Source organism: Lissotriton helveticus, chromosome 3_1, assembly GCF_964261635.1.
Source record: "Lissotriton helveticus chromosome 3_1, aLisHel1.1, whole genome shotgun sequence".
NCBI lineage: Eukaryota > Metazoa > Chordata > Amphibia > Caudata > Salamandridae > Lissotriton > Lissotriton helveticus.
Window position 1 is genome coordinate 353,735,308 of NC_136061.1, and position 16,116 is coordinate 353,751,423.

At 51.5% G+C, this 16,116-nt stretch overlaps 1 protein-coding gene across 2 annotated transcripts in view; it reads right to left on the minus strand.

Annotated features, from left to right (window-relative positions):
• The window catches only part of SLC6A4 (solute carrier family 6 member 4), a 693,801-nt gene extending 692,770 nt beyond the window's left edge, over positions 1–1,031 (minus strand). The window contains exon 1 of one of the 2 annotated variants that reach the window (XM_078680029.1): positions 358–1,031. The gene's annotated coding sequence lies outside the window, so the exon portion shown is untranslated. The remainder of the gene's footprint in view (positions 1–357) is intronic. The other variant, XM_078680031.1, reaches the window with a different exon arrangement.
• Positions 1,032–16,116: the final 15,085 nt, after the last annotated feature.

A 16,116-nucleotide genomic window follows, 5' to 3' on the forward strand; every position in this document is an offset into this window, starting at 1 on the left:
GTGTATTATATAGTAGACCTTGAATAATATGTAGAGCGCCAAGAGGCCCGGTCTGTGGTGTACGCATAGCACCCCCTAACTAGCATGGGCCGTGCTCGCAGAAATAGAGGCCGAGGCACCGGCGAACATGCGCAGCACTTAATGCCCAGTCACATTCCTACGGAGACGTTATTTCACAAGTGCTCAGATTCAGAAGGCGCTACTATCAGAGCCTGCAAACGGCAGTAAAGCGCTATACAAATGCTGTTAACACAACACTGATCAGTCCAGCTTGATCCGCCAGCGCCCTTTATTTAAAAAACAAAACAAAGAAATAACATTTTCGGCTTGGAAATCGTCTAAAAAAATGGAAATTACCTTAAGAGTCCGGTCCTCCCTCTCAGTGGGTCGCCGCAGCACGGGTCACCCCACGCTGACCCGGAGGCGCAGAGGTGAGATGTGTGCAGGAGGTGTCTTCACTCCTTCGGGGCAGGGAGAGGCCTGCGCCTCTGGGCTCCTGAAAAGTTTGGGAGTGCAGCTCGGAGCTGCCTACAGCAAGGCTCCTACCAAGCTGGGAAGGAGGGGCGGTGTGGGTGCAGCAGGACTCTCCACCAGCACCCCCAAAAGGGAAGCCCCAGTTTAAGGCCCCTACACTTGAGAAGTAGATGTCAGCAGCAGTGCTCCGCGCCTGTCTAGGGTAAGAGAGATGCCTTCAGCAGTGCTGCGCGCCTGTCTAGGGTAAGAGAGATGCCTGCAGCAGTGCTGCGCGCCTGTCTAGGGTAAGAGAGATGCCTGCAGCAGTGCTCCTCGCCTGTCTAGGGTAAGAGAGATGCCTGCAGCAGTGCTGCGCGCCTGTCTAGGGTAAGAGAGATGCCTTCAGCAGTGCTGCGCGCCTGTCTAGGGTAAGAGAGATGCCTGCAGCAGTGCTGCGCGCCTGTCTAGGGTAAGAGAGATGCCTGCAGCAGTGCTCCTCGCCTGTCTAGGGTAAGAGAGATGCCTGCAGCAGTGCTGCGCGCCTGTCTAGGGTAAGGGAGATGCCTGCAGCAGTGCTCCTCGCCTGTCTAGGGTAAGGGAGATGCCTGCAGCAGTGCTGCGCGCCTGTTTAGGGTAAGAGAGATGCCTGCAGCAGTGCTGCGTGCCTGTCTAGGGTAAGGGAGATGCCTGCAGCAGTGCTGCGCGCCTGTCTAGGGTAAGAGAGATGCCTGCAGCAGTGCTGCGTGCCTGTCTAGGGTAAGGGAGATGCCTGCAGCAGTGCTCCGCGCCTGTCGAGGGTAAGAGAGATGCCTGCAGCAGTGCTCCGCGCCTGTGGAGGGTAAGAGAGATGCCAGCAGCAGTGCTCCGCGCCTGTCGAGGGTAAGAGAGATGCCTGCAGCACGGCGTCTCACTCCTTGTGAAGGATGAAGATACTTAGAGCAGGAGGGCCACACGTGCGCCAGGAGTAAGACCCTTCGTGTCAGTGGGGCGCTACAATTAGCGCGGGAAAGCAGCATAAACAATTAGGGAGCAGTAAGTCGTATATAGCAGATGGTCTCCCCTCTAGGGAAGGAGGGAGAAGACCTACAGATGTTCTCACCCCTTAAGAGGGAGAAGTGGCTGCAGACAAGTTGGTAAGGAAGACACCGCCCGCCCCACTTGGTAAGGGGACAGTTATAGAACGACGTTCTGAAAAAGTTTGAAAGGAGTGGGGAGATCTCCTAGGGGGTCACCACTTGCAAGGAGAGAGGTGCCTGCAGCTGGGAAGACCCCAACCACCAGAGAAGAGGGGGGGAGGACACACACCTGGATAAAGGCAGGTCTCACCTCTCAAGGGAAGGAGGAGTGTCTGCAGAGGGGTGTTTCACCTCCTGGAAAGGGGGGTACGGGTTCAGATGCCAGAGTGGGAGAAACCTACAGCAGATGAGCTCACCTTCTCTAACGAAGGAGATCCCTGCAGCTCGGGGTCTCACCTCCTGGAAAGGGGGGTACGGGTTCAGATGCCAGAGTGGGAGAAACCTACAGCAGATGAGCTCACCCTCTCTAACGAAGGAGATCCCTGCAGCTCGGGGTCTCACCACCTGGAAAGGGGGGTACGGGATCAGATGCCAGAGTGGGAGAAAACTACAGCAGATGGGCTCACCCTCTCTAACGAAGGAGAGCCCTGCAGCTCGGGGTCTCACCACCTGGAAAGCAGAGGTGCCTGCAGTGGGGTTCGGCGACTTTCGAAGGGTCTGTCCGCAGTGGGATCCCGTATGAAGAGCGGGGCAGTGCCAGGGAGGGTGGGCGCGGCTGTACCTGTGATGCGCTGACACTGGAGTCAGCCTGCCTTGTGCACCGCTCCCTGCCGCAGACCTATTTGTACACCAGCCCTCCACTCACATGTCTGATTTACAGATAAAGTGCTGCCAAACAGCTCTTTCGGATATTTCACGTCACTTTCCCCCTTTCTCTCGCTCTCTCTCTCTCTCGCTCTTTACATAAATAAACTTTGTGTTTCGCCGTCACGCTAGCCCGGTCCCCCCCCCCTCGGGGCGGGAGCGTGACGCCGCCAGCTCTGACAGGCTGCAGCACAGAGAGAGCAGGGGGCGAGAGCCCGGGAAAGCGCTCCAGGTTTAGATTAAACGAACACTCACCAGACTGGCTGCCCTGGCAGGTAGCAACGAAAGCTAAGCGTTTTATGAGCAGAACAATTAAAAGGCAAACTCGAATGACTCTCCCTGCCACCCCAGAGAATTGTGCGGCCTGTAGAGCACCCAGATTGTATTAATGGCGTTTATCCGAGTATTCCAGACGATTACAAGGTTTCCAAGAAGCAGACCGTCTCCGCTGGCGTGGTGGAAGCGTTCCCTGGAGCTTCAGCTGGTTTATGTGTCACCTGTTTCACTGCCAAGATGATCGACAGATCCCCTAGTTATACCGTGGCTCTCTCTATGCGGCCGCGAGGCGGGATCCGCGCCTCTTTCAGCACAGTGTCTCCCTCCTTAGGTTTCACCACAGGAGCTACACTGCCAGATGGTCAAAAACCCCACAAGTTCGAAATCACACATGGCCTGATTCACACAGGTAACTTACTCTTTTGAGTAATTTGCTGTTTTTAGTAAGTCTACTACTTTGTAGCTATTCACAAAATCCGAATGTAAATTTACATTAACCCACCATGGGTTAAGGTTCCTAGAAGGACATTTTAGGTAGCAACATTAGTTTTGGCGTCTGACTATAACAAGTCTGGAATTTCTAAGACACCTATGTTAGCAGTATCTGAAAAATGTGTAAATATTTGCAGTTTCTCCACCTAGGCATCTTGTTGGTTTTCAGGTCGTGGAAAGTTGGATGAATGACAGATTTCAAGCACTTTAAGAGAGGTAGGAAATTGGAATATAGTTGGACAAGGTGCCAGAATGTGGATTTCGATTTTTAGAAGCAGTATTACTATTGTGTGTTCGAGTTTTAACGGATCAAGGGCAAGTGAGTGATGAGTGATGAGCCTGGTGATGCTGGGGCCAACACATGGGGCTAGGTCACAAGCACCTCTTTGCATGTTTCCAGTTGTCGAAGTGGGGAATAAAAAGTAGGGGAACTGTAGGTGGAGAATCAAGGGGCGGGAATAACCGAAGATTGGATCAGTGGGCGGACTCAGGGGTGTGGCTAGAAATCGCACAACATACCAGTTTTTAGTACGTTTAACATTCACTGACCAGTTACAGCTTATAACGTTAACAATGGATAAACATGTTTATTTGAGGTTTAATTCAGGAAAAAGCAAATACTCATAGGGAATACAGGTTTATGTAAAGCGTGCGAAATATAAGCAGGAACAATGGCATGGGCCCAAATTCAGGATGGTGAGTGTAAAAATTTAGGACAAGGGGTCAAAATTCAGGACAAAAATTCAGGACAGGAGGTCAAAATTCAGCACACAAATTCTGGGCATCAGGTATGCTTTGCAGACACATCAGTGAATGTCATGCAATAGTAAATAAATAAATAGGCAAGGAGCATCTCCTACCCCGTAACTGCTCCTTCCCTGTCATTTCCACTGCCCCGTCACCGCTCCTGCCCATTCACCGCTCCTGCCCGTCCCTGTTCCTGCCCCGTCACTTTTCCTGCCCCGTCAGCACTCCGCCCCGTTCACCACTCCTGCCCCGTTCACCGCTCCTGCCCCGTTCACCACTCCTGCCCAGTTCACCGCTCCTGTCCTTTCATTGCTCCTGCCCGGTTACCGTTCCTGCCTAATCACCACTCCTGCCCGGTCACCGCTCCTGCCCGGTCATCGCTCCTGCCCGGTCACCACTCCTGCCCGGTCACCGCTCCTGCCAGGTCAGCACTCCTACCCGTTCACTGCTCCTGCCCGTGCACTGCTCCTGTCCAGTCAGCACTCCTGCCCCATCACCGCTCCTGCCCCATCACCGCTCCTGCCCCATCACTTCTCCTGTCCCATCACTTCTCCTGCCCCGTTCACTGCCCCTATCCCTTCACTGCCCCTATCCGTTCACTGCTCATGTCTGTTCACCCCTTCTGCCCGGTTACCGCTCCCGCAGGTGCCTAATCACTGCTCCTGCCCCGTCACTTCTCCTGCCCCATCACTTCTCCTGCCCCGTCACCTCTCCTTTCCTGTCGCCTCCCCTGTACTATTACTGCTCCTGACCCGTCACCTCTCCTGCTCCGTCACTTTTCCTGCCCGTCACTTTTCCTGCCCCATCACCGTCACTTTTCCTGCCCCGTCACTTTTCCTGCCCCATCACTTTTCCTGTCCCGTCACCGTTCCTGCCCGGTCACCTCTCCTGCCCGGTCCCCTCTCCTGCCCGGTCACCACTCCTGCCCCGTCACCACTCCTGCCCCGTCACCACTCCTGCCCCGTCACCTCTCCTGCCCAGTCACCTCTCCTGCCCCATCACCTCTCCTGCCCCGTCACCTCTCCATCCCTGTTGCCTCTCCTCCCCTGTCACTTCTACCTGCCCCTTCACTTCTCCTGCCCTGTCACTTCTCCTGCCCGGTCACCTCTCCCGCCCCATCACCTCTCCTTTCCTGTCGCCTCTTCTGTCCTGTCACTGCTCCTGCCCAGTTCACTGTGTGTTTAACATTGACAAATTTCACATGGTTTTAAAAAAAAATTATTTAGTGCATTTATATAAAGCGCGTACATTGCCCGAAGGTGTCAGAGCGCTGTACAATAGAGCCAGTTACTTTACAAGGGAACAGTGGAAAAACAATACAACATCACAAAGTAAAAATGAAGGTTACATAAACACAAAATCCAACAAAGTAGTAAGGGAGCTACTAGCTCTCAAGCCACCTGTAGTTCTCCTGTGTGCAGCCCAGCCAACCAAATTAAAGTTGAGCCTGCTAGAATAAAATATATGTATACCAAAATTGAAGTGTATGAGACGAACATTTTCAGGACTCATATTGTGGTGTACAAAAATGGTTGAATTTCCAAAATATTCAAAGCATGCGAGAAGGTGCATCTTACGGCATTGAGTTCAGTTACTATTACTGTGGCGTCTGCGAGGAGTGCAGCAGCAGTAACTTAGCAGCAAGAGGCATTTCAACTTGAAACCTTAGACATTACAATTGACAACCCTGCCTGAAGCACCAATGCAATCTTGTCATGTGCAGTCACTGAAAAACCTGACTAAGGGCACAGATGTTGCTATATTTCAAAGGAGAAATGTGGTATAGTGCCACCTTCTTACTCTCTGGTGGCTACAGCTGTAAGGATCGCCTAAGATTGGCTTCCACCAGCATGTTTTTAGGTCTCGGCTAGCGTAGGCTGCGCTTGCGCAGTCTAGCTGGCGAGATTTTATGTTTTCTAGTAGTGAGGCTTAAACCCGCCCCTCTTCTCCATTGGCTGACCTCCTAAATGCTGGCCAGCCATTGGAGAAGAGGTTTGCCTGTCAATGTAAGCCCTGTCTTTTTCGGATTGGGGTGTGTGTTTTTTTGGTTCTTTCTCTCCGTGACGTCCTCAGTCCAAAACACGCCCCCCCATCACGCTGCCTGCATGCCCAAGTCGGCTCTCTGATTCGTTGACAACTACCAAAAAACACTACCATTGGTGTTCCTTATTAACCAATCAGAGGGCCGACTGGCGTGTGCAGGCAGCGTGAGCAGACACACTGTAGACTCTCTGTGTTCCACCCACCCCGCTTATTTTTGAATTTTGTTGCGCAGGTGCCCACCCTGCGCCTTGACCCTTTGCAGCCGCCGATTTGCCTGCTGCAATTGCCGACGTTTTAATTATTAATACAAAACGGGTGCCTACCCCGGGTTGTGCCTCGAGGAGATCACCGGTGCGCTGCCCATCTTGACCTGGAAGCACTTAGAAGAAAACAGGAAGCGGACGGGAGCTCACCCCGCGCTCCTGTAGACATAGGAAAGATGTCAGGAGCCCTGCAGGCTCCCTGCTGGTGGTGTGTTCTGGAGTAGAAGACCCAGGCGGGAGCCTACCCCGCGCTGGGCCGGACCGGGAAAGAAGCCACACCCTCTGGACCCAGTCGGGAGCCTACCCCACGCTGGGACGAGTGTCAGAGGCAGTCCCCGAGCCCCGCGATGCGACTGGAGCTCCCCGGTGTGGAGGAGCGCCCCTTCGGGAGGACCCGGGTGGTGGTGCCCTACAGGTCACCAGCCTCATCGAGCAGGCGGTGACCCGCTACAGGAAGCGGATCAAACCCAGATCTTTTGACTGAGTGTGAGTGTTTGATTGGTTCAGATGCTCCGTCCATCACCACCCCCTTTTGTACCGCTTTGGCCGCCATAAGTGTGGCAGGGTATGCTCAGACGTGAGTCCCTTGCTCACTTTGCCACTGGATTCAAGCAAGCCGGGCTGAAGATGGCTGGAATGACAGAAACCGGTCCTCGGAAGCTTGTTCCCGGTCCAGGGAAGGCATGGCTTGGCAGTTCGGGCTGGACTGTTCCCATGAGGCACAGGTTCAGACTGATTTGCATATAGCCATGTCTGAACTGGGGTGGCAGAGTGGGCTAAAGAACGGTGATGGATCAAACCCAGATCTTTTGACTGAGTGTGAGTGTTTGATTGGTTCAGATGCTCCATCCATCACCACCCCCTTTTGTACCGCTACAGGAAGGCCATCGCCAAGGTGAGTCAGGGGGAGCTAAGGGGACCACAACATGGCACTGCCCGGGGAGCGGGGCCGGGAGAGGGCCTCGGAGCCCTGGGACACGCTCTCTGCCGCTGCTCTGGGGTATGAGGGGAGAAAAAGGGGCGCCTGGAAGCCTCCATGGTGTGTGAAACCGAGGTGCAACTCCGGGCTGAGTTGGCAGCAGAATGGGAAAGTTTAGGAGTCAGGGCGGCTTAGCAGTTTTCCAGAGGGAGCCCCTGGAAACAATTTTAAGCTGTTCCACCTTTTCCTAGTGCACCCCCTCCGGTTCATGTGGTGTTTTCAGAGAATGGGCCAGTGCGCCACACTGCCAGTTGCCTCTGCCCCCTGGTTGTGCTAGTTTTTCTTGCCTATGTCCCCTGGTTGTGATCGCTTTTCTTGCCTCTGCCCCCTGGTTGTGCTCATTTTTTTCTTGCCTCTGCCCCCTGGTTGTGCTCGTTTTTCTTGCCTCTGTTCCCTGGTTGTGATCGTTTTTCTTGCTTCTGCCCCCTGGTTGTGCTAGTTTTTCTTGCCTCTGTTCCCTGGTTGTGATAATTTTTCTTGCCTCTGTTCCCTGGTTGTGATAGTTTTTTCTTGCCTCTGTTCCCTGGTTGTGCTCGTTTTTCTTGCCTCTGTTCCCTGGTTGTGCTCGCTTTTCTTGCCTCTGTTCTCTCGTTGTGCTCGCTTTTCTTGCCTCTGGCCCCTGGTTGTGCTATTTTTTTTCTTGCCTCTGCCCCCTGGTTGTGCTGGTTTTTCTTGCCTCTGTTCCCTGGTTGTGATCGTTTTTCTGACCTCTGTTCCCTGGTTGTGCTCGCTTTTCTTGCCTCTGTTCCCTGGTTGTGATAGTTTTTTCTTGCCTCTGTTCCCTGGTTGTGCTCGTTTTTATTGCCTCTGTTCCCTGGTTGTGCTCGCATTTCTTGCCTCTGCCCCCTGGTTGTGCTCGTTTTTTTCTTGCATCTGCCCCCTGGTTGTGCTCGTTTTTCTTGCCTCTGTTCCCTGGTTGTGCTAGTTTTTCTTGCCTCTGTTCCCTGGTTGTGCTCGCTTTTCTTGCCTCTGCCCCCTGGTTGTGCTAATTTTTTTCTTGCCTCTGCCCCCTGGTTGTGCTGCTTTTTCTTGCCTCTGTTCCCTGGTTGTGATCGTTTTTCTTGCCTCTGTTCCCTGGTTGTGCTCTCTTTTCTTGCCTCGGTTCCCTCGTTGTGCAAGCTTTTCTTGCCTCTGCCCCTGTCAGGAAATTCCATGTTGCGCCTGCATTGCTGAACACTCTAGGTGCAAGCGCGAGGTGGAAAGACATTGAAACGGAACGGGAGGTAAAAACTAAATTGCCCAGACTCCCCGGGAAAAGGGGAGTATTTGTACAACCCAAACACGCTTCTTGTTGCGTGTAATTCGTTTTGGTTCCGGGTACCGGGAACCGTTTGGAGACGCCGTGCAGCCGACATTTCGGCTGTCTTGGACTGAGCTTAGGTTGGAGTCCTCGTGACCTTGATCCAGGTAGGATCGGAACAGCGGGGAGCGCCTGATCATTTTACCGGAGGGTTTCTGCTACACCGTGTTCTGTTTGTTTTCTGGGTGAGCGGAGCGCTGCGGTTAACAGCCGCGCGTTGCCGTTCTAGCCTCGTTGGGAGTGAAGTTAACTTCCAGGACAACATAAAGGGTCCTACCCTTTCTTTTGGACATAGCTGGTTTTGTAGCAAACAGTCCGCGGAGCGCGGTGGTGGTCGCATCTACACACTACCGTGCACTGTCTGTTTCCTGACTGTCACCTTTTACTGTATTCATCTAAGAGCGGGGAGGTTCGCAGTTTATGTTTATGTCCTGATTACTTGTAGAGCGGAGTGTAGTGGTTCTTGCTTCCCACGCACTGCCGTATCTATGAAAAAGGAATCCGTGCTTTTATGATTTCATTCCAGTGGAACTTTATCATTTGTGCTATCCCAGCAAGGAGCTGTGTGCATTACAGAATCCAGTAACACAACTCTCTTGCCTTCTGTCATGGTATGCTGAATGCAGGGGTGTGATATATGTGGTCTGAGTGTTCGAGAGGGTGTGCTTTTTCCCTGACCTGTGTTTGTGTTCCAATAGGATTCATAGAGTGGCAGAAGGTGATTGAGGAGTTGTCGCCAAGGCTGCTTACTTCCATACCAAAAGGTACTTAGGCGTTATTTAGTGAGACCATATGAGAGTAGACTGTTTTCACTAGGGCGATTCTAAGTATATGTTTTGTTGTTTCAGGTATATCCCTTTCCCAGCTGACCCTTCCCTTTTCCTTCCCTGTTCTTTTTATCCCTTGCCCAATGGTTCAAAACCTCTGTTTGATTGTACAAGAGGGTTTGTGACATTGGGAGGTGGACCCTTATGAGCATCAATCGGATTCCGTGGAGCAGATCCTGACAGAATTACACGCCCACGAAATTGGCTCTACCCGATCCAGTTGTGTTTGTAATGGCTACCATGGAAGACGTACTCGAAGCCTTAGTGTTGGTTCAGCAAAAGTTAGCTGCTTCCAAGACTGAAGCAGCTAACTTGAGGGATAAGGTAGACAGACTGAGTAGAAACCCTTTTGATGCATCGTCTTCGCAAGTGCAGGTCACTGTTCCACCACCCATTCCGTTGGCTAGTCCAGAGCGTTATTCTGGCGATCCAACTAAAACGCAGGTGTTTTTGACGCAGATCATGCTTCATTTCTCTTGCAAGCAGGCCTCTTTTCCGAATCATCACTCGAGGGTAGCTTTTGCCATTTCCTATCTTATCGGGGATGCCGCAAATTGGGCGGTTCCCCTGGTGAGAAACAATGACGCTATATTATCCGATTGGTCCACCTTTCGTACTGAATTTGAGAGGGTTTTTGATAGACGCGCTACCACTTTTAGCGCAGACAGAGAATTGCTCACCCTTAGACAGGGAAGGAGGGATTTAGTGTCATACTTGACTGACTTTAATAGGTTAGTGGTAGAGACATCATGGCCAGAGGAAAAGAGGATGTCGCTTTTTTACCAAGGATTAAGAGATGGACTAAAAGACATCATTGCACAGATAGACCCCCAACCAGTTACCTGCACGGACATGATAAATCTAACCTTGCGATTAGATGGCAGACAAAGTGAAAGGGGAGGAGAAAGAAGAAGGTGGGACAGGGTTTCCGTTGGGTCCGAATCTGCTCCTTGCCTTCCTCGGAATCAGGCTCGGAACCCATGGAGATCGGAGCAGTAAGAGCGCCATTGTCTAGGGAAGAAAAAGAAAGCCGTAGAGCCCTGGGGTTGTGTCTATACTGTGGAAAGAAGGGGCATTACGTTAAAGAGTGCCCCACCAAACCAAAGACATCTGGGGTGTGGAACAAAAACAAAAGAATAGCGGTCTCGGTTGTAGGGGCATTCAAGGCAGTGACAGAGAGCCCTCAGGGAGTCCCAGCCTCTGAAGATACCTTCGTTAACAGTCCTGGCTTTGCAGGATACGGAGACACATATCGTTCTCCCAATGAGCCTAGAGAGCCAGCAGCGAATACATCAGGTCAAGGTCATGATTGATTCAGGGGCCATGGGGAATTTTATAGATAGCAGCTTAGTAACCTCTTTGTTCTTGGACAGAGACCCCCGAGGAGGTATTGGCCGTGGACGGGAAACCTCTGATATCTGGCCTTATTACTGAGCAGACAGATGTGGTGGGGTTGTCCTTCAAGGGACTGGAGGGATGGCTTAGAGAGGAACTAACTCTTAATATCATAGAACCACGAACTCGAGGCTGCGACCGGATAGAACCGAGATGTGACGACTATTCGAGGTGAATACAGATATCACTGATAAAGGATGTGAATTTTGGCATCTTATAATTACGTTTCCACTCAATACAGTTTTGGAAGGAAACCGACCAGTCTATTTTAAAATAAGGATTCTTTTTCACTAATTGAAGACTGGTTCATATTGATGAAATACCTGGAACGCATAATCCGTGACGTAACTTTGATAATTTTCGCCCTGAAGAAGTCCTTCGGACGAAACGCGTTGACTTCTTATGTGTGAAGATTTGGAATAAAAACAAGAAAGAAAACTTCATGGCTTACTAATATCATTAATTTGATTAACATTGCTATTATACATTGTGTGGTGTGCTGAACCATTGTGTTAAAAAGGTTATCCTACCCTCTGAATACAAGCGTTTCGAGGATGTCTTTAGTGAAAGCCAGGCAGAACAACTACCCCCACACCGGATATATGATTGTCGCATAGATCTAGTGGAGGGAGCCACACTACCTTCGTATCGTGTTTACGCACTGTCGGTGCCTGAGACTGCGCACCTAAAGGAATACCTTGACCATTACGTTGAGATAGGGTTCATCAGACCCTCTAGATCCCCAGCGGCCTCTCCTTTGTTTTTCATCAAAAAAGCAAACGTAGAATTGAGAGCCTGTGTGGACTACCGAGTACTAAATAAGAACACGGTAAGAAACCGATACCCTTTGCCCCTCATTTCGGTACTATTGGATCAAGTGAGGGATGCCCAGATATACACCCGCTTGGACTTAAGGGGTGCGTACCATCTGGTGCGTATGAAAGGAGACGAGTGGAAAACTGCCTTCAAGACTCGTTACGGATTATATGAATATACTGTAATGCCGTTTGGGCTGTGTAACGCCCCGGCGGCATTCCAGTATTTTCCTAATGATGTCTTGAGGGAGTTTGTAGACGTATGTGCGGTCGTCTACATTGACGACATTCTCATTTACTCAGACAAAACCGAGAACCACAGGCACCATGTATCTCAGGTCTTACAGAGGTTAGGGGAAAACAAGCTCTTTTGTAAACTGAGTAAATGCGAATTCAGTGTGACTGAGGTAGAATTCCTGGGAGTGATTCTGAGTCCTACTGGGTTGCAAATGTCGGAGAGAAAAGTAAAGGCGGTCCATGATTGGCCGATTCCATCCAGTGTAAAAGACGTCCAGAGTTTCCTAGGATTCGCGAACTACTATCGTAGGTTTATAGCGCAGTTTTCCCTGGTAGCGTCACCTCTGACTAAACTACTCAGAAAAGGAGTTGTTTTCCTTTGGTCTAAATAAGCTAATAACGCATTTGTGACTCTGAAAGAAGCTTTTACCTCTGCTCCAATCTTGGCCCATCCCAAACCAGAATTACCGTTCATAGTGGAAGCAGATGCTTCAGACACAGCGATAGGGGCTATTTTGTCACAGCGGTATCAGACCACAGGGCAACTACATCCCGTAGCATACATGTCCAAAAAGCTGTGCCCAGCAGAGACAAACTATACAATAGCCGAAAGGAGTTGTTGGCAATAAAGAAAGCCTTCTAGGAATGGCGTCAACATTTGTGGGGAGGCACTTTCCCGGTCACCGTGTTCTCTGACCATAGAAACCTTCAGTACATGAAAACAGCTAGGAACCTCACTCAGAGACAGATGAGGTGGATGTTGTTTTTCTCTGAATACGACTTCATTATCACGTATAGACCTGGGGTGGAGAACAGGAAAGCTGATACCCTATCCAGGCAAAATCATACTGGCAACGCTCCTAGTGTAAAATCCTTGGAGGCGATAGTGGATCCGGGAAAGGTGGTTTGCGTAGTTCAAGCAAACACCTTCTTGGATATGATTCGCCAATCAAGAGCTCATGATGCATGGGTGACTTGGGCTACTATGGGGAGTGGTCGCTCTTTGAAGCAAGGGTTACCTTTTCATGATGGCAGACTGTTTCAACCTAGTGTGGCTTTAAGAAAGAAGGCTTTTGAATGGTGTCATGACACCTTGATGGCAGGTCACTCAGGTGCGAACAAAACAGTTCAGCTGTTGCAACGCCATTTCTGGTGGGAGACCATCAAGAGAGACGTAACTACATGGGTAGGGTGTTGTGAGGAGTGTGCCCGAGCCAAGAACGAGACAGGAAAACGGAAGGGGCTGCTGATGCCTCTACCCACGCCAAAAAGGCCTTGGCAGACCATCAGTGTTGACTTTGTGACAGGACTACCCCCAGACCAGGACAAAACGGCTATCTTGGTGGTAATCGACAGCCTCACAAAAATGGGACACTTCATTCCCTGTGTAAACCTCCCCACCGCCAGTCAAACAGCACAGTTACTGTTAAGCAACGTTGTTCGTTTGCATGGGATACCCGATGTGATTAACTCGGATAGGGGCCCGCAGTTCATCGCCAGGTTCTGGAAGGCCTGGTGCAAGGCCATGCAGATCCAGTCTTCTCTCTCCACTAGCTTTCACCCTCAGACTGATGGGCAAACAGAGAGACTGAACCAAACACTGAAAAAATACCTTAGATGCTATGCTGCTGAAGCTCAGGATTCATGGGTCTCTCTGTTGTGGATGGCTGAAATGGCGTACAACAACGCCTGGCACAGTTCACTGGGGGTGTCTCCCTTTTGCGCTACCTATGGTTTTGACGCCTGTGTTTTCCCCATCATCATCCCGGAAGGGGTAGCGGACCAACCTACTGTTTTGGGGCACATGCGCAAAATACATACGGTGCACAAGAAGATCAGAGCTCATCTGCAGAGAGCAAAGGCCGAGTACAAAAGAGGAGAGGACAAGCATCGGAGGGCAGGTCCATCCTATGCTGTAGGGGATAAGGGGTGGCTTTCCTGGAAGGGGTACTCGGCTGAGGATGATTCTTGGGAACCGGTGCAGAACATCCATGCTCCTGAGGCTGTCCGTTCTCATCATCGTAGATTCCCTCTGCGACCTGGCCCTAGAAGGCACTAGGAGGGAGGACATACTGTCAGGAAATCCCATGTTGCGCCTGCATTGCTGAACACTCTAGGTGCAAGCGCGAGGTGGAAAGACATTGAAACGGAACGGGAGGTAAAAACTACATTACCCAGACTCCCCGGGAAAAGGGGAGTATTTGTACAACCCAAACACGCTTCTTGTTGCGTGTAATTCGTTTTGGTTCCGGGTACCGGGAACCGCTTGGAGACGCCGTGCAGCCGACAATTCGGCTGTCTTGGACTGAGCTTAGGTCGGAGTCCTCGTGACCGTGATCCAGGTAGGATCGGAACAGCAGGGAGCGCCTGATCATTTTACCGGCGGGTTTCTGCTATGTTGTGTTCTGTTTGTTTTCTGGGTGAGCGGAGCGCTGCGGTTAACAGCCGCGCGTTGCCGTTCTAGCCTCATTGGGAGGGAAGTTAACTTCCAGGACAACATAAAGGGTCTTACCCTTTCTTTAGGACATAGCTGGTTTTGTAGCAAACAGTCCGCGGAGCGCGGTGGTGGTCGCATCTACACGCTACCGTGCACTGTCTGTTTCCTGACTGTCACCTTTTACTGTATTCATCTAAGAGCGGGGAGGTTCGCAGTTTATGTTTATGTACTGATTACTTGTAGAGCAGAGTGTAGTGGTTCTTGCTTCCCATGCACTGCCGTATCTATGAAAAAGGAATCCGTGCTTTTTTTTTTGATCAAATATATTTTTATTGAGTTCCACAAAGCAATGTGATACATACAATATATGAAGAAACAAAAAAGCGATGTCATGGCGCCCGTCCCCGACCCAGCAGCGCACCCCTCTGAGTGTCCATGAGGTGAGGCAAGTCCGGGCGCCCGAGTATGCTAGCATGGCGGAGGGGCACGCCCCCCTGCGGCCATCCGAACTCTTTTCACCCAACTCCCAAACAGGCCCTCCCTCCCACCCCACCCCAACTGTATCCCACCCCTTCAACTACCCCCAAGCCCCCCCACCCTCCCCCCTCCCGCCCGGTGTGTTCCTTGTAGCGCCTATGTTGGTTGTACTGTGTAGAGGCTAGACTTTGTGTTCCGCTCTGGTCTTTTCATCTCTAAACCCCTCCGCCAATTTCAGGACCCGGAGATACCTCGGGCATGTGAGCTCCGTAAATTCCTGGGAAAGTAGAGAGATGAGTGGACGCCAGGTTGCCCTGAAGGTTTCGGAGGACTGAGTAAGCGAGGCTTGTATCCTTTCCATCCCCATGATGTACCATAACCGATGTAACCACCCCGTGTGTGTGGGCTGCCTAGTGGACCCCCAGAGTGACAAGATGTGCTGCGTCGCTGCCCCCATTGCCAGTCCCATCTGTTTTCCCCTCATAGATTTGAGGGGGAACGTCAGGTCGTTCGGCAGTCCGAGAACAGCATAAGCTGGGAATCGTGGAATGTCGGTGTCAAAGTGAGTGTCTATGTCCTTGAGTACCGCTGTCCAATATTCCTGTACCTCGGTGCAGTCCCACAGGATGTGTAGCATGGTCCCCGTGTGCCCGCACCCTCTCCAACATTTAGGGTCTTTGCTCGGATTCCCCTGGTGTAGACGCTCAGGGGTCAAGTGCCAGTAGTTATGTTATGTTATGTTATTTAATCTTTTGTATAGCGCACGGCGACTCAAAAAGAGTATCCCGGCGCTTTTTGGTAAAGGAGTGCTGCATCATAATAACATAACACGTTTAAAAGGGGACAGAACAGTGAAAACCTAAAAAGCAGACCAAATAACGTCTACTGAGTAAAAAGCCACGTCTTAAGATCCTTTCTAAAAGCCAGTAAGTAGTAGGCGATCTTGACCGCCGCCTCCCTGCTAGCGGTATTCCTGGCCGTATGATGAGCCCGGTGGTATACGTCTCGCCATTCTTTAGCTGAAAGAGCGCGCCCCAGTTCCCTCTCCCAGCGCCTCTGCCCAGCAGATTTCTCCGAAGGGGGGGGAGGGGACAGCATCTGATACAATTCCGTGATGGACCTTGTGTCCGATGTCTTGGTCACTATCCAACGCTCATAGGGGGTGAGGGGGCGTCCAACCAAAGGCGCCACATCGGCGTGCGTCAGCCAGTGCCTAAGCTGGAAGTACTGGTAGAGTGGCTTATCCAGTGAATAGTGTGCTGTCACGGCGTCCCATGTCATGAAGCCCTCCGTATCGAAGAGGTGGCCCGCTGAGCGACACTCGGATTGGCGCCACTGTGGGAATGAGCTCGTGGGGCTGCCAGGGGGGAACGCCGGATTGTCCAGCAGAGGCGTCATGGGGGAGGGAAAGGTCGTCAGGCCCCTTGGGACCGCGGTAGCATCCCACACTTGCAAAAGGGTCCTGGTGATAGGGGATCTTTTGAGGTACGGTGGT